Raw genomic sequence first — 26821 nt, 5'->3', positions numbered from 1 at the left:
GAGATATGTATGCCTAGCTTTTTGATACAAATTGCCAGTATATCCACATACAAGAAAAGGAGTACTAATTTACAAACTCAATGACAATTCATGAGATAAGTTTTTTTTCTATCCCCAGTGCTTTGTTGGCTGGTTTTTTTTTTTTTTTTTTTAATATTTCTCAATAGTAGGAAATTATATCTACTTATTGTTTTTTAAACTTCTTTTATTACAAGTGTCCATTAAAATGCAGTTGGATTCTCCAAGGCCTGAAAAAAGTCTTTTTCATGCCACCAATATTTGCCTGCAGAGTAACCCATAGAGTAGTTACTTCTACCAGGTTGTCCCATTTTTCCAACATTATTCTGTCAGAAAAAAAGTTTAGAGAGTATCTGGTATGGCTGTATGTCAGTGACTGAGTACTTCATTACTAGAATTAACAAAACAGTGTTGTTTTTATTTCACAGTCTTTTTTAGCTTTGCAAATGTATGCCTCTTGCTCCCATTTTAGTTCTTGTCCCTCTATAACCTCTCTTGTGTGGACCTTGTCCCTTTATTTTTTCTCTCCTTCCCACGATTGTCAGTTTCCTAAATGTTTGCAGCACTAGAAAGTGAAAGTATTGGAATCTTTTGTCAATTCATACATTTTCTGCTTTAGCAAAAGAAGCCTGGCAGGAGATTTTATTTCCACTTTTGTCTTCATTAGCAGTAGCCCATTGCCCTTCTTTGAATTCTGTCTTAATTTTTTGTTCCTATTCAGTTTACCACAGGACCTACTCCTTGACCTTTTGCTACTCAGAAAGAAGTGCTTTTCTTCAAGCAAGGAGGCACTTAGAACTTTCTTAGTTATTTGTGATCTCCAGTTTCGCAAGAAATGTGTAGTTTCTTTACCCTTTTAACTCTGTCCTCCTTGTCCTTTTCCTTGCCCTCTCTCATTTCCTCTTCAAGTGAAAATGTTTTATTGACCAAAGGATATGATTTTTTAAGAGGATCTGTTGGTTCTCAAAAGTAACAGCAACTGCAAAATTAATCTACATCCATCTTAAGGAAGTGAGAGGAATTTCCAAGTATTCAGGTAGAATTCCTAAATGTTTGCTGTGTTTTCCTGCTCTAATTTGGTGGTGTCTGCCATAACTATTCCTGAGGCATTGTGCAAACAGATGGCATAAATGCAGCTGGAAGTTCATGGGTCATTGGCTTCCAGAGGAGGTCTGGCTCTTTGGGTGGTCCAGCACACCAGTATTACTAATCTACTTTTCTAGATTACCTCCACAGAACCTTGAAGGACAAAGGATTTCAATGAATGTGGAAAAGACTTTGAACTTTCTTTTAATTTATGTATGGTGACAGAAACTACTTTTATGGGCTAAAGTTTGGAAGTATTGGTGTAAGCTAATTTGCCTTTGGTATGAAAAAACAGAAAGAGCATTCAATTTGAAGTTAAACCAACCTGAGATTGAGTTCTGGTTGTATTGCTTTACTTGTCATATGTCCCTGTTTCTCAGGGAATGTAGAGTTAAATGGGAAAGCAGACAAGAAAAAATTTTCCCAGAAAAAAAAAAAAAAAACAAGAAACTTGCACATGGGTGTATGTGCAAAGAACTATTAAAGTGTCCAGTAGAGACAGAAAAGCCTTTCCAAAGGACTTAGCATGTGAACTGAGTTTATGAAGTTGGGTGGGAATGAAGAATATTAATACCTGTCCAACTCCTTTCAGGGTTTCATGAAAAGTAAAGAAATAATGTTTATTAAAAAGTTCTTGAAAACTTTATAGCCCCCAAAAGATTATTATTGTTATCAATTTTTCATAATGTTAACTTAAAATAATTTGTGTGAGATCTTTTAAGGGAAGCCAAAATAAGAGAATTTCTCTTCTTCACTTAAAAAATCTGACAGTCATTTTGGTTTCTTGATTTAACTAGAAAATGTTGGTAGTCGATTTCAGAACACTCACTTGTAAGATTTGCCTCAATGGCTACTGAGATAAGTACGTATGTGAAGTCGCCCAGTTGTGTCCGACTCTTTTTGACCCTATGGGCACCAGGCTCCTTCATCCATGGGATTTTCTAGGCAAGAGTACTGGAGTGGGTTGCCATTTCCTTCTCTAGGGAATCTTCCCGACCCAGGGATCAAACCCAGGTCTCCTACATTGTTGACAGACAATTTACCGTCTGAACCACCAGGGAAGTTGAGATAAGTAGGCCTACATTAAATATTTTTATAATAGCTTCTTTGAAGTCCTAAGACTCAGGGTTGATTCTAGATAGGTTCAGGAGTGTTATCTATGTAGAAGAAAAAGATTTACACACCCACTAAGATGACTAAAATAAAGGTGAGTGAGTGAAGTTGCTCAGTCGTGTCCAACTCTTTGCAACTCCCATGGACTATAGCCCGCCAGGCTCCTCCATCCATGGGATTTTCCAGGCAAGAGTACTGGAATGGGTTGCCATTTCCTTCTCCAGGGGTTCTTCCCAACCCAGGGATCAAACCCAGGTCTCCCACATTGCAGAAAGACTCTTTACTGTCTGAGCCACCAGGGAATCCCAAAATAAAAGAGACAGACATAAATATTGGTAAGGATGTGGAGAAATTGGAACCTTCATTGATTGCTGGTAGGATTGTAATGTGGTGCAACCACTTTAGAAAACAGTTTGATAGTTCCTCAAAAACTTAAACATCACCTTATGATCCAAATTTCACTTCTAAATAATATGCCTGAGAGGAATTAGAGCTTATATCCATGTCAAAACATACACACAAAAGTCCATAGCAGTATTATTTATAATAGCTAAAAAGGGGAAACAGCCATCAAACATGAAAGGCTAAACAAAAGGTACTGTGTCCATTCAATGGAATATTCTTTGGTCATGAAAAGTATTTAATTATTGATCCATGCTTCAGTGTGGATGAACCTTCAAAGCATTATGCTAAGTGAAAGAAGCCAGTCACAAAAGAACATATATGTTTGATTGGATTTGTGTGAAATATCCAGAATAAGCAAGTCAATGAAGACAGAAAGTAGATTAGTGGTTGCCAGGGGCTAGAAGGAGGAGAGAATGGCAATGGTAGAGGGTTACTGTTAATGGATATGGGGTTTTTTTGGGAGCTGTTAAGTATGTTCTAAAATTAGATAGTGATGTTGGAAGGAGAAGGAAGGAGAAAGGAAACCACCCTACAGAGATATGGATCTGAGGTTATTTTTCCAGCCTCATTTCCCAAGATCCAAAAGTAGTTGATGGATGGGATATTACTTGTATAATTCTTCATACAAACCCAGGAAATCAGTTAAATCACTTATCTTTAAATTCTGATTGTGAACCACCGAAAATATATGTGAAATTTACTTGCACACAGACAAAAATAAAAGAGTTAGGGTTCCTACATTTTGAGAGGCCAGAGTGAATTTTTCAGACATTATTGAGACAAATGAAGCCTATTTCAATAGAAAGTGCTGCTGTGCCACCCACTCCCCCATTCCCCTTGTCCTTCCACCGGCTGTATCCAGAAAGTCATTTTCATCAGACGATCTGGGATGAAGGAGTTGCTGTCTAGTTGCCTTTTGGATTTTTCTGGGTGAAAGATCCTAAGGGAGCCTGGGGACTGCAAGCTGACCCAGCCGCTCACGTCATGTATCTATTTAAACATTTAATTTGGGGAGAAAGCCAGAGGAATGAACTTAATATAACTCTGTGTTGTTTTTCTTCCCAGGAAGGAGAGCAGTTTGTGAAGAAAATTGGTGGTATTTTTGCCTTCAAGGTGAAGGATGGCCCTGGGGGTAAAGAAGCCACCTGGGTGGTGGACGTGAAGAACGGCAAAGGATCAGTGCTGCCTAACTCAGGTCAGGGCGGTGATGACCTCACTGATGGGAGCACTGACAAGCTCACAGAGGAAGATGGGGGCCTGCCTTGGTGGCCCCAGAAGGGCTGGCTTTAGATACAGAGCCTTGTCAAGGACTGGGGAATCTTTGGGAATAGGATAGGTCCTGTCTGTTTCCTCCCAAAGATGGAGAGGCTCCATCACTGTGGCTAGCATTAGGCTTTGGAACTAGACAAGCTTGGGTTTAGAGTCCTGGTCTTGCCACTCACAGATTTTGACCTTAAAAAGTTATTTCACTTCTCTGAGCTTTGTTTTCTTTCATTTGTAAATGGAAATAATAAATGGTTCCTATTTCATAGGATTCATCTGCAGATTAAGAGAAATAATGATCCCCTAATTAACCTGTGAAGCACATGGTTCAGTGTATGGCTACATGTCCTCAGAAGACCTAACTGTACCCACTGTCTCCATTTCATCTCGTCCTAGGCTTTCTTGAACCTACTCCAGTCAGCTTTTGTCAGCTCATCATTATCCCATAACTGTTCTTGTCAAGGTCGTGAGTAACCACTGTGCTGCTAACTTCAGTGGTTAATTCCCAGCCTTTATAATATTACTCTTCTAGGCTTTCTTTCTACCTATTGGCTGTTCCTTCTTGGCCTCTCTTCCCATTTTTTTCCTCATCTCTAAGTGTATAAATGTTGGTGTGCTGTAAGGCTCAGTTCTATCTACATTCACTCCTTGGGGCTCTTATCTAATCTCATGCTTTTCAAACCATGTCTACACTGATGACTCCCAGGTATCTTCAGTGTGAACTCAAACACTGAACTCCAGGTATATATTCAGCTACTTAACTAACAAGTTTACCTGTATACTTAATAGGTTTCTCAAAGCTAGCATGTCTGAAATCATATTGATCTTCCTCCCACTCCCCTTTAACTGTGTTCTCCTTCCACTGTCTTCTCCATCTTGGTAAATTGCTCTTCTGTCTTACCAGTTCCTCAGTGTAAAATCCTGGAGGTCATGCTTGGCTCTTCTTCTTTTTGTTTTTTTAAATTGAGGTATAGTTGATTTACAATGTTGTGCCAATCTCTGCTATATAGCAAAGTGAATCATTTTACACATATATACCTTCTTTAAATGTTCCTTTCCATTATAGTTTGTCCCAGAGATTGGATATAGTTCTCTGTGCTACACAATAGGACCTTGTTGTTTATCTATTCTAAATGTAATAGTTTGCATCTATGTTGACTCTTCTTTTTCTCACACTCCATAGTCTAATCCACCAGCAAATTCTTTCCTCTACTACTGCCGCCTTGGTCTGCCATCATTTTTGCCTGGTCTCCGTTTCTGACCTTGCCTTCTATGGGTTCTTCTTCACACACACCAGCCGGAGTGATCATTTTAAAACTCAAAGTCAGATTCTGACCCTTCTCAGCTCAAAACCATTCAGTGACTTTCAACTCACAGAGTAAAAGTTAGAGTTCTTACTATCACGCCACATAATTGGCCCTAGTCTTCTCTTTCTTACATCTCCCTCACTTTGCTCCGGTCACACTGGCCTCCTTGCTATTGCTTGAACATGGGGGTGTTCCCAGTTCAGGAGCTTTCTACTGCCTGGGATTATCATCTCTCAGCTATTCTCATGGCTGGTCCCTTTATTTCCTTTGGATTTTTGCCCAAATGTCACCTTGTCAGTGAGACTTTCCCCGGCCACACTTATAAATCACACCTCATTACCATTCCCTATTGTCTTTTTCTGACATATTTTTCTTTGTAGCACTTACCTCCATCTGATATACTGTATCTTATTTATTTGCTTATTGTCCATCCCCCACTTGGAGTTGTAAGCTGCATGAAGGCAGAACATTTGCCTCTTAGGTTCACTGTTGTATTCACAGTGCCTGGAATAATATCTGATACCTGGTAGGCCTTCAATAAAATAGATAATAAAAACAAACAGCAGATTGAATGAGTGATGCTTAGTAAGCATTCAGTAAATGGTAGCTATATTGTATGCTATGTTTCTGTCCTTGGAGAGAGCCTGGTACAGTTAAGAGATGTGAGGGATAAGAACTAGCTTTTTAGAGGGCTATCCTATGAACTTTGAAAGTGATTTGATATATAATCTATCCATTATATCTATCTACTTTTTGAGTAGGAAAAAAAAGTCAGAACTGTGTTTTAGAGGATGAAGTTGCTGTATTAGACCTGATGAATTAGAAAGGAAGAAATCAGAGGCAGAGAGAGCAATTAGGAGGAAGGATGATACCACCATCTAACGTAAGCAAAAAGGATAGCCCAAGTGTTGGCAGTAAGAAAAAAGGGCGTTGCTATATGGCAGTTGCCAGGAGTGTTTGGAGTGAAATTGATGGTACCTGGAAGCTGTGAAGTAGGAGGAGGTCTGTCAAAGATGGTAGCGTTCATTGGTGGTGGTAGTTTAGTCCCCGTGAGCCATATCCCACCAGGCTCCTCTGTACATGGGATCTCCCAGGCAAGAATCCTGGAGTGGGTTGCCATTTCCTTCTCCAGGGATCTTCCTGACCCAGGGATTAAACCCGGGTCTCCTGTATTGCAGGTAGTCTCCTGCATTTCAGACAGATTCTTTACCAGCTGAGCTACCGGGGAAGCCCAGAGTTCATTACCACAACATAATTGAAGAAGGTCCTGAAGGAGAGGATGACATAATGAACACAGGTGGAAGGAGGGTTTAGCCTTAGCAAGGAGGGATGGATACTTCTTTCTCTGAGAGAGTAGATAAATACTCAGGGGCATTTTGAGGTACAGAAGAGCTTGACAGAGTTCTTAGAATAGAGTTCAGAGCTTGGAGAAAATATTAAGAGCAGTGTTATGTGTACTGTTGAATAAGGAATTAACTAGAGATTAATGAAGGAAAAGCTGAGCAGCAGTGAGGGCATCTGGTGTGGGCAGCATTTTTTTTTTCCTCAAAATGAGTGGGCAGAAAAATAATTATGTTTGCATTCTATGAGCTGCATCTAACATAACGTAGGAAGAAAAACTAATGTTTCATTTAGATTCTAGTTTCAAGAAATAAAAAGAGCTTTTGGGAAATAATGCCGAGTTTTTAAATGACTGAAGGTTAATGGTTACTTCAGGATTATAGATTGATAGACAGATGTGGTTTTTAGAGAAAGTTTTTCCTGTTTTGTTATTAGTGTTTGTTTTGAAAGGTTATATGCTTATGGAAACGTAATAAAAATTTCAGAAAAACCATGTTCTCTGTATATGGACTCTGGCAGTGAGCTCTCCCCACATTAGGTGCCCCATCCCAAACCTGCAGGAATTTTACTCTGAATTTCTGCTGAAACTGATACTTGTTGGCAGCCGGGAGTGGCGTTGAAATATGGACTTACCAGTAAAAGCTGCCACGGGAAATTGCCAGCTCTTTTTACATCAGCCAACAAATGACCATTTGTTAGAGATCAGCTATGTTAAAGCATTAATAACCTGTCCTAGTTTGAACCGACATCTGAAAGAGAATTGTTAATTCTTTTGACATGTACATACTGTTGAGAGGTTTACTTTCTGCAAACATAGTAAGATTTGCTTAAATGTATTTCACTTGCTTATATTCTAAGAGCTTGGTAATGATACAGGTGGCTGTATCAAGGACTTTTAGATTTTGTACATTTTCCACACTCTTTTCTTGATGCCTGGGTGCTTCTCTATCAGTTCTGCCCCTCCCTCCTCTCCTTTGAAACGACTCACATAGCATGTCTCCAGAAAGCCAACGTTGATTAATTTAACATGACATATTATTCTTTCATTCCTATAGTCTGCCCCCCTCAGCACCTACTTGAGTTCTCAACCCTGCCCCTTTGTGGGGAACATGATAGAGAAAGCCCCAGAGTCTCCCATCCCCAAGGTACAGGAGCATAGTCTTTGGAGATACCCAAACCTGGGTTCAGACCTTGGCTTTGTCGTTCATTAGATATAAACTTTTCCTGAGTCCAATTGTCTCACCTAGAAAATGGTGAGAATACTGTCTGTCCGTGGAGCAGTTGTGGGGATTAAATGAGATAAGGTATGTAAAGCCCCTAGCACAGTAAGTGCTCAGTAAGTCATTACTTCCTTCCCAGCCTATAAATTAAACATCAGTTTTGCTTAAACGCATTGGAATTGCCTGTGATTCTTTAAACGGACACAGGGAGCTGAGAAAGCATCTGGGATGCATCAGATGCTGATGAACTGGTGAAGGCCCAGTGAAAACTGAGCTGTTGAATGTTTGTATTTTTCCTGTAACAAGAAGAGCCATATAACTTAGGAGCTGGGAGTGTAGGCTTTGGCAGCAGGAATCTGCTTCCCTACCTAGCTCAGCCACTTACTAGCTGTGTGACCTTGAGCAAGTTGTTTGACCCCTCTTACCCTTATAGGGTTATTTTTAAGATCAAATGAGCCCAGGTATATGAAGCTCTCAGCATAGAGAGAGCTTGGTAAGTGCTGGTGTAGTAACAGCAGCAGCAGCACTTTATTTCCTAAAGTCACTAGGAGTTCTTTCTTGGAATATTAAAATCTAATCCAACTGTAAATCAAGTCCAGCTATCTCAATTTGCTAGCTTTTTTTTTTTTTTCTCCCTGCTCTTTGATGTTATATATCTACAAGGGAACTGGTTTTTCTAGACTGGAAATACTTGAATTTTTAAGACTTCAGACCTTTTTTTTCAAGTAATAAGAGAAAATTTAGATAGAGGCAGAGATGGAATGGCCATAGAGACACAGTCTTTTTAGGGGTTATTTCTGTATCCTAAGACATAAAAGAAAAATGTTTAGTTTTGAATCTTGTTTTAGTTACTTAATAAAAGGACATGCTATGCTTTAATAGTTTGCCCCCATCCTAGTCTGTTTGTACTGCTGTTTGAACATACCACACCTGGGTGGCTCAAAAACAACAGGAATTTATTTGTCACAGTTCTGGTGACTGGAAGTCCAAGATCAAGGCATCAGCATGGTCACCTTTTTTGAGCATCCTCTGCCTGGTTCATAGCCAGTGCTTTTTTGCTATGGGCCAACATCGTGGAAGGGTTCAGGGTCTCTCTGGAGCCTCTTTATAAGGCGTAAACCCCATTCATAAAGGCTCTACCCTTAGGACACCCGAAGGCCCTCCCTACTAATACAATCACATTGTTGTTGTTCAGTCGCTAAGTTGTGTCTGATTCTTTGTTACCCCATGGACTGCAGCATGCTAGGCCTCCCTGTCCCTGACTGTCTCCTGGAGTTTGCCCAAGTTCATGTCCATTGAATCCATGATGCTCTCTAACCATCTCATCTTCTGCTGCTCTCTTCTACTTTTGCTTTCAATCTTTCCCAGCATCAGAGTCTTTTCCAGTCAGTTGGCTCTTTGAATCAGGTGGCCAAAAGTATTGCAGCTTCAGATTCAGCTTGAGTCCTTCCTGTGAGTACTCAGAATTGATTTCCTTCAAGATTGACAGGCTTGATCTCCTTGCTGTCCAAGGGACTCTCAAGAGTCTTCAGCATCACAATTTGAAAGCATCTATTTTTGGCACTCAGCCTTCCTTATGGTTCAGCTCTCACATATGTACATGACTACTGGAAAGATCATAGCTTTGACTATACGGACCTTTGTCGGCAAAGTGATATGTTTGCTTTTTAATATGCTGTCTAGGTTTGTCATAGTTTTCCTTCCGTGAAGCAAATGTCTTCTAATTTCATGGCTGCAGTCACTATCCACAGTGATTTTGGAGCCCAAGAAGAAAAAATTTGTCATAGCTTCTACTTTTTCCCATTCTATTTGCCATAAAGTAATGAGACTGGATACCATGAACTTTGTTTTTTGAATGTTGAGTTTTAAGCCAGCTTTTTCACTTTCCTCTTTCACCCTTATCAGGTGACTCTTTAGTTCCTCTTTACTTTCTGCCATTAGAGTGGTATCATCTGCACATTTGAGGTTGTTGCTATTTCTCCCAACAATTTTAATTCCAGTTTGTGATTCATCCAGTCCAGCATTTTGCACGATGTACTCTGCATATAAATTAAATAAATAGGGTGACAATATACAGCCTTGTACTCCTTTTCCCAATTTTTATGCAGTCCGTTGTTACAGATAAGGTTCTAACTGTTATTTTTGGCCCACATACAGGTCTCTCAGGAGACAAGTTAAAATGGTCTGGTATTCCCACCTCTTTAAGAAATTTCCACCCTTTGCTGTATCCACAGTCAAAGGCTTTCATGTAGCCAATGAAACAGAAGTAGATGTTTTTGTGAAATTCCCTTGCTTTCTCTATGATCCAACAAATGTTGGCAATTTGGTCTCTGGTTCCTCTGCCTTTTCTAAACTCAGCTTATACATCTGGAAGTTCTCAGTTCAAATACTGCTGAAGCTTAACTTGAAGGATTTTGAGCATAACCTTCTAGCATGGGAAGTTAGTGCAATTGTCCAGTAGTTTGAACATTCTTTAGCACTGCCCTTCTTTGGAATTGTGATGAAAACTGATCTTTTCCAGTCCTTTGGCCACTGCTGGTTTTTCCAAATTTGCTGACATCTTGAGTACAGCACTTTAACATCGTCTTTTAGGATTTGAAATAGCTCAGCTGGAATTCCATCCTCCACTAGCTTTGTTGGTAGTGATGCTTCCTAAGGCCCACTTGACTTCACACTCCAGAATCTCAGGCTCTAGGTGAGTGACCACACCATTGTGGTTATATGAGTCATTAAGACCTCTTTTGTAGAGTTCTTCTGTGTATTCTTGCCACCTCTTCTTAATTTCTTCTGCCTCTGTTGTGTCCTTACTGTTTCTATCCTTTATCATGCTCATCCTTGCATGATATGTTTTTTTGATATCTCCAATTTTCTTGAAGAGAGCCCTAGTCTTACCCATTCTATGGTTTCCTCTATTTCTTTGCATTGTTTATTGAAGAAGGCCTTCTTATCTCTTCTTACTTTTCTCTGGAACTCTCCATTCACTTGGTTATATCTTCCCCTTCCTCCTTTGCCTTTTGCTTCTCTTCTTTCTCCAGCTATTTGTAAAGCCTCCTCAGACAACCACTTTGCTTTCTTGCATTTCTTTTTCTTGGGGATGGTTTTGGTCACCACCTCCTATACAATGTTATGAACCTCTTTCCATAGTTCTTCAGACACTTTGTCTCCCAGATCTAATCCCTTGAATCTTTTCATCACCTTCACTGTATAACCATAAGGGATTTGATTTAGGTCATACCTGAATGGCTTAGTGGTTTTTCCCACTTTCTTTAGTTTAAACCTGAATTGTTCTGTAAGGAGCTGATGATCTGAGCCACAGTCATCTCCAGGTCTTGTTTTTGCTGACTGTATAGAGTATCTCCATCTTTGGCTGCAAAGAATGCAATGAATCTGATTTTGGTTAGGGCATAGGTTTGGATTACTGTGATGCTGAATGGTTTGCCTTGGAAATAAACTGAGATCATTCTGCTGTTTTTGAGATTGCACTTGTGTGTTGCATTTCAGACTCTTTTGTTGGTTATGAGAGCTACTCCATTTCTTCTAAGGGATCCTTGTCCACAGTGAAAGAAAAGAAAGAAAAAGTGTTAGTCACTCATGTCCAACTCTTTGTGACCCCATGGACTGTATAGCCTGCCAGGCTTCTTTGTCCATGGAATTCTCTAGGCAAGAATACTGGAGTGGGTTGCCATTCCCTTCTCCAGGGGATCTTCCTGACCCAGGGATCAAACCCAGGGTTATCTTTAGATAAGAAGGCCGACTGCACAATCACAATGACTGACTTGGACTTACTGGCTCTGATGACTGGTAAAATGAATCCTCAGATGGTAAGTATGACGGTACTTATATCCTTGTATTGGGTGGATTTTAACCTGTTTCACTTCATCACCTATTTCAGCCTCATCCCATAAAATGTAAAGTGGTCAAACCCACAAAATACAGTGTTCCCCAAATATTCAGTTAACGAATGACAAATAGTTGTGGAGCTAGCCATGTGTCAGCCACTGCCCTGTGTGCTGAAAATGTCCAGATGAATAAGAAATGGTTCACATGCTCAGGGCATCCACAGTTTGGTATGAGATAGGTCTGTAGAAGAATAAGTGCAACCAAATAGCTGTGGTGCCCTGCCCGGCTTGTGGTCAGAGAGGGTGGAAGAAGGAGACGCCGTATCTTCCTGGGCTGTCAGTGAAGGCTTCACAGAGGAAATAATGCTTGGCTTTGTCCTGGAGGAGTCAGTGCACAGGTGGAGAGTAGGAGTCATCCAGACAGAAGAAAGGACTAGTGGTCACAGAGGCAAGACATTTTACCTTTCGTATCTTTGCCTGTGCTCCTTTTTTGTCTGAGCTGTGATTTCCTTGACAAACTTCCTATCTTTTAAAATGATCTTAGGGACTTCCCTAGTAGTCCAGTGGCTAAGACTGTGCTTCCAATTAATGGGGCTTGTGTTCGATCCTTGGTGGATCCTAGATCTCACATGTTACAACTAAGAGTTTGCATTCTACAATTAAAGATCCCTTATGCTGCAGGTAAGACACAGCACAGCCAAATAAAATAATTGAATATTAATATAACAAAGCAAAATGAACTTAGTGGTTATGTTTAAAGACCTCCTAGCACACTGTTGGGGAGCTACAGTCAGCCCCTCCTCTGGGCCACTTGCTGGGCCGCTAGTCTGTCACTGTCTCATTACACTAGTGGCGTGCCTGTCTCTTCTCCCAGGACAGTGTGCGTGTCTCAAGGGAGCAAACCACATCTTGTTCATCTTTATGTCTCCAGAACTTAGTGTGATGCCTGGCATTTTTAAATTTTCACAATCACTGGCTTAACTTGTATTTCTCTAAAATGTGTTCATGGCTTGTATAGATTTTTCAGGCCCCAGATTGTCAAGGATCTTCTTAAATTCTTTAGGGGCACAATGTTGAGCAGACTTGATAACCGTTATCCATAGGTAACACAAAGGAAGCTAAGATGCTGCTTTCCATTGTAACCTGATTTTTTGTTGTTGTTGCCTCCACCTCATTTGGGCTTCCCTGGTGGCTCAGATGGTAAAGAATCTGCCTATAATTTGGGAGACCCGGGTTCAATCTCTGGGTCAGAAAGATCCCCGGAGAAGGGAACAGCTATCCACTCCAGTATTCTTTCCTTGAGAATCGCATGGACAGAGGAGCCTGGCAAGCTACAGTCCATGAGATTGCAAAGAGTCACCAGGATTGAAGCAGCTAACACTTTCAGCCTTATTTGTTTTAGGTCTTGTTCCTGTGGTACTCTCATAATTTGAGATTGGATAAACAACTAAATCTGACTCTTACTTGCATTCCTTTTAAAAATGCTTATTCTAAGCAACTAAGCACATTTCAACTGGTACATTGACAAGTAAGAGACTTGCATCTATGATGTTTCAGTTGAATACACACCATTGACACAGACATTTGCACCCACTGAACCTTCTTCAAAATCTGGACAGAACAGAGGCCATCAGTCTCTGGCACGGAGTTGGCACGGAGCTGGCACGTTCCCCTTCCCACCTATCACTGCTCATGGCACTGTGAACTCCATGCATTTCCTTGGCAGCTTGGTCAAGCTTCACCCTCAGCTACCCTCGTTCTCTCAGTTTATCTGTTTACCACCCATTTGGAGAGTAAAGTGTCAGCTTACTTTTCCTGAACACCTGTTAGCACCCAGAGGAATTAAAGATAAAAATGGGAGACTTTTGTGTTAATGTGCTAATGGTTTTCCCTATGCTCAGAAGAGGATTTGACTGGAAACCGTTAAACACAGTGGAAATTATAATTTATATGTTTGGCTACAGTTGAAGCAAAGCAATGTGCTCTCTAGAAGAAAGCACACATGAAAAGCACCTTAGGACCCAGATTTAAATGATTCTTTTGTTTGGAGTCTCTAAAAGGTGAAGACTCATTTTTTCTCTGTAATCATTATTAAATAAAATGTAATTTCTTCTTTTAATTAAGAAAAGGGAAACATGGTGAGTTTCTCTGGTAGGAACTACTGGTCCATATTTTTAAAAGACATATGTTAAATATATTGTGTTCTGAGACACTTGACCTTTAAGTCATCAGACAGGAGGCTGTGTGCCATATAGAAAGGAAATATTTAGTTTGTCCAGACAGAGGAGGGGGGGGAAAAGGAATTAGTCACCCTCACCAGAAGGTGTAGAGAAAGCAGAACTCAGTGCTTTCCTACTAGTGAGGCAGAAGAGCTCCTCACTCCTTAATATACTTGTTAGGAAGTGAAGACTACCAGCAACTTTCCCTCTATTTTAAGACTTGAGTAAGAAGACTGAGATCATAGCAGAGAAATCATGCTATGTTCCCAATTTTTCTATTCCTTTAAAGTTTTCCTGGGATTTTGTTACATGATAAATTTAGCAAACATCATGTGATCTAATCCCAGGCAGTTGTTAAGTGGAACAAATTGTGGCTCTGCACTTGGGACTGGTTTGAGTCTCCTTATTGAGCCAAAGGTTCACACAGGCACCTCAGTCTCAGCAGGCTGCCTGGCCTCCCCCTGTAGGGAATACATCTTTATCATGTAGACCAAAAAAGGGAGAAAAATGGTGACATTTCATTGCCTAGATGCATCTGTAATCAAATCCCAAGTTTCTAAGTGTGTTACACATGTGCTTTTCCTCCCTGCTGGCAGACCCACTGAATGCGTAATGTTTTTAAACAAAATCAGTCTAGTATGAACCCACTCTGCCTAATATTTGAGGAAGACAGGTAATGGCAGACTCAGTTTCTAAGAGAACAGATTTGGGAAAGCTGTGTCTTTTGACTGCTCTGTGTAAAGCGTGACTTTTACAAATTTACCCTTGTGAGGAATCTGGTGCTAAATCTATTCCCGAAAGCCAAGTTTCATATTTTGAAGAAAGTTTAAGAGACTTGGATAAATAAATCATCTTGGGGCTGGACAGTCTAGAAATATTAGCAATCTCAAAACAACAAATAATAAATTTTCTTTCTTCTTCCTCACAGGCCTTCTTTCAAGGCAAATTGAAAATCACTGGCAATGTGAGTCTGGCTATGAAATGACAAAATCTCCAGCTTCAGCCACAGACAAAGCTAAGCTGAAAAGAACTCCCTTTGCCTACCTTTGAAAATTAAGTTGAGATATATAGATATACATATAATTCATTGTCAGAACTTAGATTGAAACCACATATTGGGAAATAGCATGAAATTTGTTTTTAAATGGGTGTGACCAATCTTGTTTTTCCTAAGCCCTGGGTGAATAGAACCTGATGGTTTACTACTGCTTTGCTGAATTGCATACAACTGTGCATTGCAAAGTTAATATGGTAATTATGGTTTGGGGTAAAATTGAGTTTTAGAATAAAGTTAGAAATAGCAAAATCCAAAAACTATGTAAACAAAAGCTCTCATTTTGGTTATAAAGTATATCTGAGGATTATTCTGCTGAAGATTCGATTTAAGTTTTCTCTGGGAGAACTCGGGAAGAAACAGAACACCAGTAGCTGGCCAGTATTTAGTGCCATGCACTTAATGACTTCAACCTATTTCCCTGTGACAATTTTTAAAATTCTGTATTGAGAGTTAAAAACAAAACAAAACAAAACTTTAAAATTTTGCATTTCGTGCAATCAAGGCAGTATTTTCTTCCCACATTAAAGAAATATGATCAAAGTTTGGGAGTAAATATCTACTTTTAAATGAGTTTCTTTCCTGAAAATATTCAGTGTATCAGAATCATAAAATGCTGTTGTGAAAAATAATTGAACAAATAAAGTTTGCTTTGAGATGCACAATTTTCAAATTATACTCTTGTATTATTTTAATTAAATTTGTAAAACTCTCTTTTCTTTGTTATAATTTTCCTTTTCCATATGTTTAGTTTACTAGCCACATTTATCTTCCTAGATTTTCTAATGCTAATGCTATTTCTAATAATTCAGTAAGATATGGGGTAAAATAATGCTTTCAGAAGAATGTTTAATAGAAAATTGCTCTTCCTCATCTCCTTTTTTAAAAAAAATTATGTATGTTCTTTTTGTTCAGAGTTCTCTAAATGATACAAAGTAAGAGAAACATCGTAGATTTACAGTCTGTATTATCTAGACTACTATTTACTGCTACTTTCCCCAAATCAGTCACTACTAGTTCATGGTTAGGGACATGCTATGTTGTGGTGGAAAGGGTACTTGACTAGGAGTTAAGAGTCTTATTTCTCTTAGGCAAATAAGTAATGTTTGGCAGTTTCTAACCTGTTAAAATAGGGCATTTAAGATGGTCCCTAAGGCTCCTTCTGCTCTGATAATCCTGTGAGTCTACTCAGAGTCCAGCAGAACTGTTTGGGAGTTATTCAGGCCACACATTTCTGCTGTTAACACAATTTATTTACCCAAAGATGGGTCAGAGGCAAAAAGCTGGGTGGTTTTAGTTGTTTGTTTAGATGTTTGGCATCTCTCCTAATCAAATCAGGACTGTGGATCCCATAGCCCTTGGCCATTTAACTTTGGATGTTCTGCAACAAGCAGAACAGTGTCTGGGAATGGGGCAATGTGGTAAATTAAGCCAGTATAAGTTGATTTCAGGTTTCCCAGGTGGCTCTGCAGTAAAGAATTCATCAGCCAATGCCAGAGCTGCAGGAGATGCGGGTCTGATCCCTGGGCCAGGAAGATCCACTGGAAGAGGAAATGGCAACCCACTCCAGTATTCTTGCCAAGAATCCCATAGAGGAGCCTGGTGGGCTATAGTCCATGGGGTCTCAAAGACTCGTACATGACTGAACAATTGAACAGGAGCACAAGTTGATCTCAAGTTCTGAAAATGAATTCAGAACACAGACTTACTTCCTAATCGTGTTGGCTTTTTATTCTATGAAGAAAAAAATACTTCAAGAAAAAAGTTCCAATAAAATGTCTGATTTACTTGTAGTTTGGATTTGCTGCATTATTCTGCCTCCTGTTGTTCCAGATAACAGAAGATATTTGTTATAGGATTTAGGATGAACCTGAAAAAAAGAAAAGAAAAGAAAGCCAAAAACTGGTTCTTGGAGTAGAGATGTATCCACATATAAGTGCAATTTATATTATTCAAAAAACTAAGATCATGGCATCCAGTCCCATCACTTCACAGCAAATAGATGGGGAAACAATGGAAACCGTGACAGACTTTATTTTCTTAGGCTCCAAAATCACTGCAGATGGTGACTGCAGCCATGAAATTAAAAGATGCTTGCTCCTTGGAAGAAAAGCTATGACAAACCTAGACAGCATATTAAAAAGCAGAGACATTACTTTGCCAACAAAGGTCTGTCTAGTCAAAGCTATGGTTTTTCCAGTAGTCATGTATGGATGTGAGAATTGGACCATAAAGAAAGCTGAGTGCCAAAGAATTGATGTTTTTGAATTGTGGCATTGGAGAAGACTCTTGAGAGTCCTTTGGACTGTAAGGAGATCCAACCAGTCCATCCTAAAGAAAATCAGTCCTGAATATTCATTGGAAGGACTGATGCTGAAGTTGAAGCTCCAATAATTCGGCCACCTGGTACAAAGAACTGACTCACTGGAAAAGACCCTGATGCTGGGAAAGATAGAGGGCAGGAGGAGAAGGGGACAACAGAGGATGGTTGAATGGCATCACCAACTTGATGGACATGAGTTTGAGCAAGCTCTGGGAGTTGGTGATGGACAGGGAAGCCTGGCATGCTGCAGTCCATGGGATTACAAATAGTCAGACACAACTGAATGACTGAAAGCCTGAATGCCCATGCTCTACAACAAGAGAAGTCACAGCAATGAGAAGCCTGTGTACTGCAACTAGAAAGTAGCCCCTGCTGGCCACCACTAGAGAAAAAGCCCAGGCAGCAGCAAAGACCCAGCACAGCCGAAAACTGAACTGAACTGAACTGATATTATAATAGAAAAGTGCTTGATAAAAATGTAATAACAGTTTAATTTCTAGAGAAGCATCATTGCTTGGAGGAAAGAGGTTAACTGGCCTGAGTTAAAACTAATGCCATTATTGGTTTCGTTACTTGAGCAAGTTGAACTTCGGTTGTCTGACTTAGAAAGTGGAGATACTAGTATTGACCTCCTAGGATTATTGAGAAGGCAATGGCACCCCATTCCAGTACTCTTGCCTGGAAAGTCCCATGGACAGAGGAGCCTGGTAGGCTGCAGTCCATGAGGTTGCTAAGAGTCAGACACAACTGAACGACTTCACTTTCACTTTTCACTTTTATGCATTGGAGAAGGAAATGGCAACCCACTCCAGTGTTCTTGACTGGAGAATCCCAGGGACGAGGAAGCCTGGTGGGCTGCCGTCTATGGGGTCGCACAGAGTTGGACACGACTGAAGTGACTTAGCAGCAGCAGCAGCAGCAGCAGAGAGATAACATGTAAAGTACCTAAATGAATGTTAGGTATACATCCTAGCCATTCTTAATTCCCTTACTGTAAGTTCAAGTTCCCTTTTCCTCCCCACCTTTTGCCTCTGTGATGTGCAATACGATGTCTATAGTTTTTTTAAAAAAATAATTTTATTTATTTATTTTTGGCTGTGCTGGGTCTTTGCTGCTGCCTGGGCTTTTTCTCTAGTAGTGATTAGTAGGGGCTGCTTTCTAGTTGCAGTACACAGGTTGCTCATTGCCATGGCTTCTCTTATTGCAGAGCATGGGCTCTAGGGCACGCAGGCTTCAGTAGTTGTGGTGTGTGGGCTCAGTAGTCATGGCTCACAAACTCTAGGGCACAGACTCTAGGGCGCATGGGCTTAGTGGCTCTGAGGCATGTGGGATCTTCCTGAACCAGGGATCGAACCATGTCTCCTGCATAGGCAGGAGGATTCTTTAGCACTGAGCCACCAGGGATGTCTCTGTAGTTTTTTTTTTTTAATCTTTTCTCATTCGTTCAGTCACTGAACAAATATATCTTGAGTGCCTACTGTCTATAGGGTACCACATTAATGGTAATGCTAGGCGCTGGAGACAGCAGTGAGCTCCTCTTCTGACAGTGTTTAGAGCCTAGTGGGAGAGACGTCAGTCAAAGAATCATTATTACAGACTGATGTATTTTGCAGGAGATGATCAGGGTGCTGTGATGAAGAGTCACAATGAGGGGCCCCCTTTGAGACAGTGGTTGAGGGAGACATCTCTGAAGAGGTAATATTTAAGCTGAGATCTATAGGGTGAGGAATGAACCATGAAAAGAACCATTCAGGAAAGGATGAAAGATGCTTGGCTTGTTCTAGACATTGCAAGAGGGCCAATGTGAGTGGAATATAGTGACCTGGAAGGATAGCCCCAAGATGATGTTAGATAGACACACAGGAGCCAGCTATATTGGCATTTGTTCATTAAGGTAAGCCATTTGTGTTTCATTCTTTGTGCAGCTGGAAGCTTTTGAAGGTGTAGCATTACATATATTTATTTCTCACTCATGCTATATATCTGTTTTGCCATCATATCCTGTCTAGAACCCAGTCCAATGGAGCAACAGCTTCTGTCTGGAGCACTGGGATTGTCAGGACCAAGGAAGTAAAACAGCTGAAGTGCGTGTTGACTCTTAAAATTACCTTTAAGTGATGCTTATCACTTTTGCTCCGATGTCATTGTCCAAATAATGTCACATGCTCCTAACTTCACAATCTTACCATGTATCACAAGAAGGGATGGAGTTGAACTATTTCTGAAGGAAATGATGACCATCACCCAAGGACTCTCAGCAGGGGAATGAAATGATTTAAACTGTCACTGTATTTGCTGTGAGGAGAATGTACTGGGCTTCAGGGTTGGAGAATGGAAGGTGGAAGAAAATAGTGTCCTGGACTGTGGTGTCAGTAGTGGAGGTGTTGGTAGATGTGCAAAAATAGGCAGAGGTAGAGCTGATGGAACTTGGCCACCAGATGTAGGGGGAAGAATGATTTCCAGTGACTGGCCAGGTGAATGGTGGGCCATGACTGGAATGACAAAGGGACAACAGATTTTAGGGACAGTGGTCAAAATAATAAGCTCCAGTTTTGAACTTGTTGTTAACTTTGAGGTGCCTGAAAATATTTCTTGGCAGAGACACCAAGGAGGCAGCTGGATTTATGAGACTGGAGATCAGAGGCGAGGTCAGCTTATAGATGCACATTTGGAGGTCTTGAACACTGGGTAGCGTGTAAAGACACAGGAATGGATGGTGTTACCTGGGAAGGGGAGAAGTAGGGTTAGATGAAGCCTCGAGGAACTTCAGCTTTTGGAGATCAGGTCGAGGAGGAGGATCTGTCAAGGGGGATGAGAGTGAGGGACTAAAGATGTGGAGGAAAATTTCGCAGGAAGAGAGCCTAAAAGTGGCAATTGTCAACTGTGTCCTATGCAGGTCGATCAAGATGCTATCTAAAAAGTGTTTATTGGATTAAACTTGGCAACATGGTGATTACTGCAAAATCGGTTTCAGTGCTAGATTAGAACTGGTTTCATAAAGAGCTATGAATAATAAGAACAAAAAAGTTCCATTGGGTAGTGATATGTTCAGTTTCCAAGTGATTAATAAAGAGCAAGCACATTACTAATACTCTTAGTTCTAGATTAGGTCATCTTGCACATGCTGCTTTCTGTGCCCACCCTCATCATCCTCTCCCTCTTGTCCCCCACCTTATCCACTTGGCAAATTCCTTTTCATTCTTTTCGTGTCTTAGCTTTCATGAAGTTGCCCCTCTTTGCCACACACACACAAACCCACAAAACAAGCAAGCAAACAGAAAACCCCCAGAGCTGTAACCATTTCTTCGTAGTAATTTGTTTCCCACTGAACAGAGAGCTCCTTAAGGGCAGAGATTGCATTTCATACATCCATTTGACACTCCCGGCACAAAGTCTTGGCTTACTGTCATAAAGCAAATGAATGAGATAAGCTGAATAACAATTTTATATTCACAGGGGGCATTTTTGAAGATAGGAACCTCATCATAGAAGTGCATTCTCTATGACAATGACCTTCTGCTGCCCCGATGATGACAGAGAACATTAAAAATTCTTCAGCCGAACTTATCCAGCTCTTTCTTTGAAAATACTTGTAGCTTCTCAGGATAGCCTTTCAATTTAAGATTGAAGCAGCCTGAAGTAATCAGAAAAGTCAGTTTATTTGTAGTTTTAGTACATGTTTGTAAAACAAAGTGGCTCAGTGGGTTCTGTGTACGTTAAAATCTTTAGTCTTGTTGCCGTATCTGTTCAGATCTCAAGACCTGTTCAAAATTCAAGATCTCAGATTTTTGTAATCCTTGCTGCATATGTAGAAGAACAATAATGGAGAGCATGATTAGGATGTTGAGTGTGGAGGTGAGGGTGGAGGAGTCACAGAGGTGTGATCAGAAGAATCTCAGATCAGATTCTGTCTGCCTCCTGGAAGCTAAGTTGGTGGTCATAGTGGTTTAGTTGCTAAATTATGTCTGACTCTTGCGACCCCATGGACTGTAGCCCTCCAGGCTCCTCTGTCCATGGGATCTTCCAAGCAAGAATACTGGAGTGGGTTGCCATTTCCTTCTCCAGGAAGCTAAGTTAGGACAAGGTTTTAAGCCTTGCCAGACTCAAGTTTCTTCTTATGCATAAGGTGGGCAATGTTCATATTTTTTAAAATAGTCTCATTAGACTGTGAATACCTTGAAGGGAGAAACTCTGTTATTCATCTCTGTCTCTAGTATTAATACTATGTCTACCAGAGTAAGCATCAGTAAAGGTTTCTCAAACAAATGAAGAGCAGACAACAATCCACTGAAGTTCTTTTAAAATTGTAATATAACTTGTAAAAGGCTCAGTCACATATAAACGTAAAATCCTTCTGTTTTCTTCATGTGTTACCATAGAAAAAAGAAATATGAAATTAAATCCTGTAATTAACTTTAGCAATTAAACTTCATAAATTATTTCAATTATTCAGAAAATAATACATTTAGAGCAGCCTGGTATGGTGGGAAAACTTGAGGCCTATCAGATGAGTGTTTTGGTCCTAACTCTGGCATTTAGGGCTTCCATGGTGACTCAGCGGTAAAGAATCTGCCTGCAATACAGGAGAGAGGAGACATGGGTTTGATCCCTGGGTCAGGAAGATTCCCTGGAGGAAGGCATGGCAACCCACTCCAGTATTCTTGCCAAAAGAATCCCATGGACAGCGGAACCTAGCAGGCTATATAGTCTATAGCATCACAAAAAGTCCGGCATGTCTGTGACTGAGCATGCATGCGTTGGCATTTAAACATTGGGATCTTCCTTGAGGTGATAATGATTCTGAGCTTATGTCTCACTCTGTAAAACAGGAATAATAATGCCTGCCTTGCTGATTGTGAGAATTAGCAATTGTAGCTGTAAAATGTCAGGTAACTCAGTGGATGGTGCCTAATGTTATTTGAGAAATTTTTTTAACATGAAGGAATTTATTCATTGGAACCTTTTACGATAATCCTTTGAGTTCAAATAATCAGCTGACTTCAAGATTGGGGACAGTTTTCATTTCTCATCTTTACATTCTCAAAATTCATGAAAATTTAATAGTCTTTGTAACTCAGTGAATGAATATAGGATTATTTAGACTTTCAGAAGGTTTTCATTTCAGCCAAAGATTATGGTTCTAGCTGTCCATAGCATGGTTGCTTTTTGAATACAAAGAAGTTGCTTGATTTTATTGACTAGGGAAAAGAAGGTAATCAGCCAGATTGTACCTTTGTGTAACTTACTCTGTGGGATTGAGTTTGTTTAGAGACCACACTGATATGAATTAGGAATTTAGGGTATACTACTACATAGCTAATAAGGGTCCTCAAAGATTTATGTGCTATCAGGAACCACAGCCATGTCTGGCCAAATTTTAGAGTTTTTCCTCAATAGAGAGTTACAAAATCTATTGGAAAGGTCCAGTATTAATATCTATCTGGAGACTGCTGCAAACAAATGGCTCTTTAGTTCTTGGTAAGAACAGAGAATATTGGGCCAGATTTCTGGCACTTAAGAAATGTGGCGTCTGATTCCATTTGGCAGGAAGTTTAATCTGGTATGGAACTTTAGCCAGACTTCTTAGAGAAATATTTTTTTAAATGTAACACATCCAAAACTTATTGAAAGAAGTGGTGTCCATTTAGTCTATCTATTCTATTAATAGTCATTTAAATACTTTGCAAATATTCACAGTACTGTTTTCAGCAGCATGTAATAAATGCTTGACCTTTTGGTTCCTGGATGTGTGGCCATAAACTTTTATGTAAAATAGGGGGAAGTTCATTGTAGTCTGCTGTTTATTTAAATTGCAAGCAGAGAAGCAGTAAGTGCTACAGTTTCCTAACCAACCACCAAACAGTAAGTTTTCTATTTCCTTGCAAGTTGTTGTATAATTTGCTTCTAAGAATATGGCACCTTCTGTAGTATACAGAACACTTGGTTCAAGATGAAACACCTCATTTAGAACAGGAATATATGGAAAAGAATTTCAGACAGGAAGGCAGAGCAGTATAAGAGAAAGGTTGACTTAGGCAGACTGAAAGGAGCCTTCTACTTGGCAAAATGATACCTAAAGGCAGGGCGTGATAACAGTTCACAAATATTTGAAAGATGGAAAGACCAAAGGGGAGGAGGTTATTTTGCTTACTTATTAGAAATAATGGAAAGAAATATAGAAGGGAAATTTCAGACAGAATCAGCTGAATTTTCTGACAGTAAAAACTGGTCATGAAAGGACTGAAAACTCCAACCACAGAGAAGTTCCTAAACAAATCTGGCAAATCAGAGCATTTCATTATGGAAGATGTACCTTAACAGTGGCAGAAAAAGCATCTGAATGGGAGATAATATTTTATTGACAGTCACTGTTTTGAGGATTTTTCCTCTTTCCCTTTATCAAAATATTTCTTCTGTGTATCAGAAAGAAGACTTTGACATGTTTTTATATTTACTTGTGTATACCCTGACTTATTAGATATCTTCAGAAGAAACAGAAAGAAATGAGCATTCAGAAGCTTTTAAGTTTCCACAGTATAAAAGTAGCCTCACTTTTTGTTTGTTCTTTTTTTTCTTTTTATTTTTGCATTTTATTTAGCTTAAGTTAGTAGATCTGAAAGCCAAATGGTAGCTGCAGTATAAGAGACAACTCTCAATGGAGCTGGGACCTGAAGGCCCAAGTTTGAATTCTGGCTCAAGTACATACTCATTAGCTGGTCACCTGAGCAAGTTACTTATCCCCGCTGAGCATCAATTTCCTAAAACTGGGAAATTTTAGGAATAAAAGGGGACAATAATCCCATCATGCTTGGGAAGATTAAGTGAAATGATGTGTGGGAGAATGCTGTTGTAGTATGAACCAGTTTTAGTTCTGTATGTGTTAGGTTTTTATTGCTACTGTGACACATTACCACTAACTTAATGGCTTAACTTGACACATATTTATTATCCCACAATTCTGTAGCTCAGAAGTCTGGGTGGGTTCAGCTGGTTTCTCTGCTCCAAGTCTCATCAGGCAGAAGCCAAGGTGTTGGCTCCCCTGAGCTCTCATCTGGAGGTTCTGGGAGAGGATCTGCTTCCATGCTCATTCAGGATGTTGGCAGAATTTGGCTGCATGTTGCTGTGGAACTGAAGTACCCGTATCTGTGCTGGCAGCCTGGGATTGTTCTCAGCTTCTAGAGGCTGTCTACATTCCCTTCATCTCTAAAGCTAGTCAAGTCCTCGCATTTCAGGTCTCTTTGATCTCCCCTTCTGCCTCATCTCCTTCCTCCAGCCAGGAAAAGTTCTCTGCTTTTAAGAGCTCATGTGATTAGGTTAGAATCACCTGGTTAATCCAGGATAATCTCCCTATTTTAAGGTCTATAACTTTAAAACACACCTGCAAAGTCCTTTTTGTCATATAATATAACTATTTACAGGCTCTAGGGATTAGCATATGGACATCCTTAACGGCTCACTCTGCCTACTACAATGATGCTATTTTAGGGCTAGAAAGGACAGAACATGAAATGAGGTTCTTGCCCTGGAGGGTTTACAATCCAGGGGGAAAGAGATGAGAAACATAATATTCAGCAAGAAAAGTCCAATAATAAAGAGTTTGCATGGAATGTTATAGGAGCCCAGAAGACTTTTCCTGTACCTGACTTGACCTGTGGTTTTTTTCATCATTCCCTGCTTGTCCTTTGATGTTTTTTTTTTAATCAAGATCCTTCAGGTGGAATCCATATATACAGAAACCACCATACAATTTGATTTCTAAATGTCCAGAAAATTAAGCTGCTGCAATAGATCAATATTTACTTTGCTACTTAATAAGGAAAGATCTGGAGGCTTTGAGTAAGAGGAGTTATTTTCTTCTCTGATGATGAAGTAATATAACACCACTTTATCTCCCCTTACCTTGGTCCTGGTTGCCTCTTTGTCCTCATCAGCTCCATCTTGAGAGCCTTCTAGTCCTTCATTCCCAGCTTCCTCTGCCCCAGGTACATCTTACACCTCCCTTCTTTTGAGTTTTCTTGTTTCATATTGTTTTGAATTAGAAGACACTTACCCAGGGCCATGTGGAGGTTTCTGTTTCATTCTTGCCACTTGTCCTTCCTGCTTTAACAATATTTCCTGGATGTTTAGTCAGATCTCAGTGATACTTTTGTAATAATATCAGCTGCCATTTATGGAATACTGACCATGTGCCAAAGGCTGTGCAGAGTCGTGTACTTCCATCTTCTCATTTAATTTAGTCATTCTGTGAGGTATAGGTAATATCTTCATTTGAACCCAGCTGGGATTTGAACCCAGATCCAAATCCAAAGCCTTTACTTGACACCAGGCACTGCAGGAATAGCAGGAGCTGGAAAGGAGGCGCAGCATGAAGGCACCAAAGCAGCAGAAGCAGATTCGGAAAACTCAAGTCTCAAACTCCACTCCGTCTTTACAGCCCTTGTGCGGGTTAGAGGATCTGCTTCTAGAACACCAGGATGGTCTCCATTTTCCACTAAACACTTAGAGTGGTTCAGACAGGTGATCTGAGCTTGTGCCTACAGCACTGGGCCACCACAGAGCCTGTGTGAGCCCTAGTTTGGCATCTCACTGAAGAGCCTACTTCTCTGAGGGGAGGGGATGGGGTAGGCGGGGCATGAGGTGTGTCCTGTGGCTGGAGAATACCTTCCCTACCAGGCTGCAATGATTAAAATCTTCACGAATTTAACACAGTAGGCACTCAGCATATGTGCTGGTTCTCAAGTCCTTCAAGAAGGCTGTCTTTAGTTGATGTGTATTCAAACAGTAGAATCTTGCTTTTCTAGCTCCACTTGAATCCAGACTTAATGTTGAGAAGACATGAGATGCAACTCTGTGTTGGCTCCTGTCCAATCCTGTGAATCATACCAACTCTCATAAGTTTAAGCTCAGAGAGAACTGGAATTTGAGGCCAAAGAAGGCAAAAATATTTCCCTTTCCCATTCTTGAGTTCTTGATGTAATGGAAACAGACAGTCCTGGATTCAAATCCAGGCTCTGCACTTTCCTGCTTAAATTACCTGCTGATCTCCATCATGGAAGGAACTCCAGTTATGGGGGAAAGTACACCTGGCCATTTTACGCAATCATTTATCCTTTCTAACGATGTCTCTGTACCTGCCAACAGAGGCAATAGCAGTTCTTGTCTTACAGGGTTGTTAAGGTTAGAGAGTAATGCATGTGGTACAATCAGGATCCAGTAGCAGCGCAGTGAAAGCTCTGGAGCCTTTACATGAGCTGTTCATTCATTCAGGGCTCTGGAAATTGAAGTTGAACAAGTAGTCCCAAGTTTGAGTTACTTATCCTTTCCCCTCTGCAGCAGGAGGGCAGCCAGGTAAGGTAGCGGTGGGTGCTCTGCCACAGGCCAGAGCAGGTATGGGGGAGAGCCTTGTTAGGCAGTGGAGGTGCCAAGTACCACCTAACCCAGCCCGATCGTATTCTACCGCCAAAGACCCTGGCGCCGAACAGTGTTGCTTCAGCTGCTAGTAGTTAATACTCTTTGACTTGGAAGCGTCTTCAGCTCCTGGGAGCAGTATGGTGCCACGAGGACTCACGGCTCACCCCGTTAGTCTCTCTGCGACTGGGATTCCCAGGCACCCTACTCTCAGCCCAATTTATC

General features: G+C 40.5%; 1 pseudogene; it reads left to right on the top strand.

Moving 5' to 3' along the window:
* Positions 1-15548, top strand: part of LOC136151633 (sterol carrier protein 2-like) — a 66930-nt pseudogene extending 51382 nt beyond the window's left edge.
* Positions 15549-26821: the final 11273 nt, after the last annotated feature.

The sequence above is a fragment of the Muntiacus reevesi genome, chromosome 1, assembly GCF_963930625.1.
Source record: "Muntiacus reevesi chromosome 1, mMunRee1.1, whole genome shotgun sequence".
Classification (NCBI taxonomy): Eukaryota; Metazoa; Chordata; class Mammalia; order Artiodactyla; family Cervidae; genus Muntiacus; species Muntiacus reevesi.
Note: the sequence above shows the minus strand (reverse complement) of the source record. Positions and strands in the feature narration are given on the sequence as shown.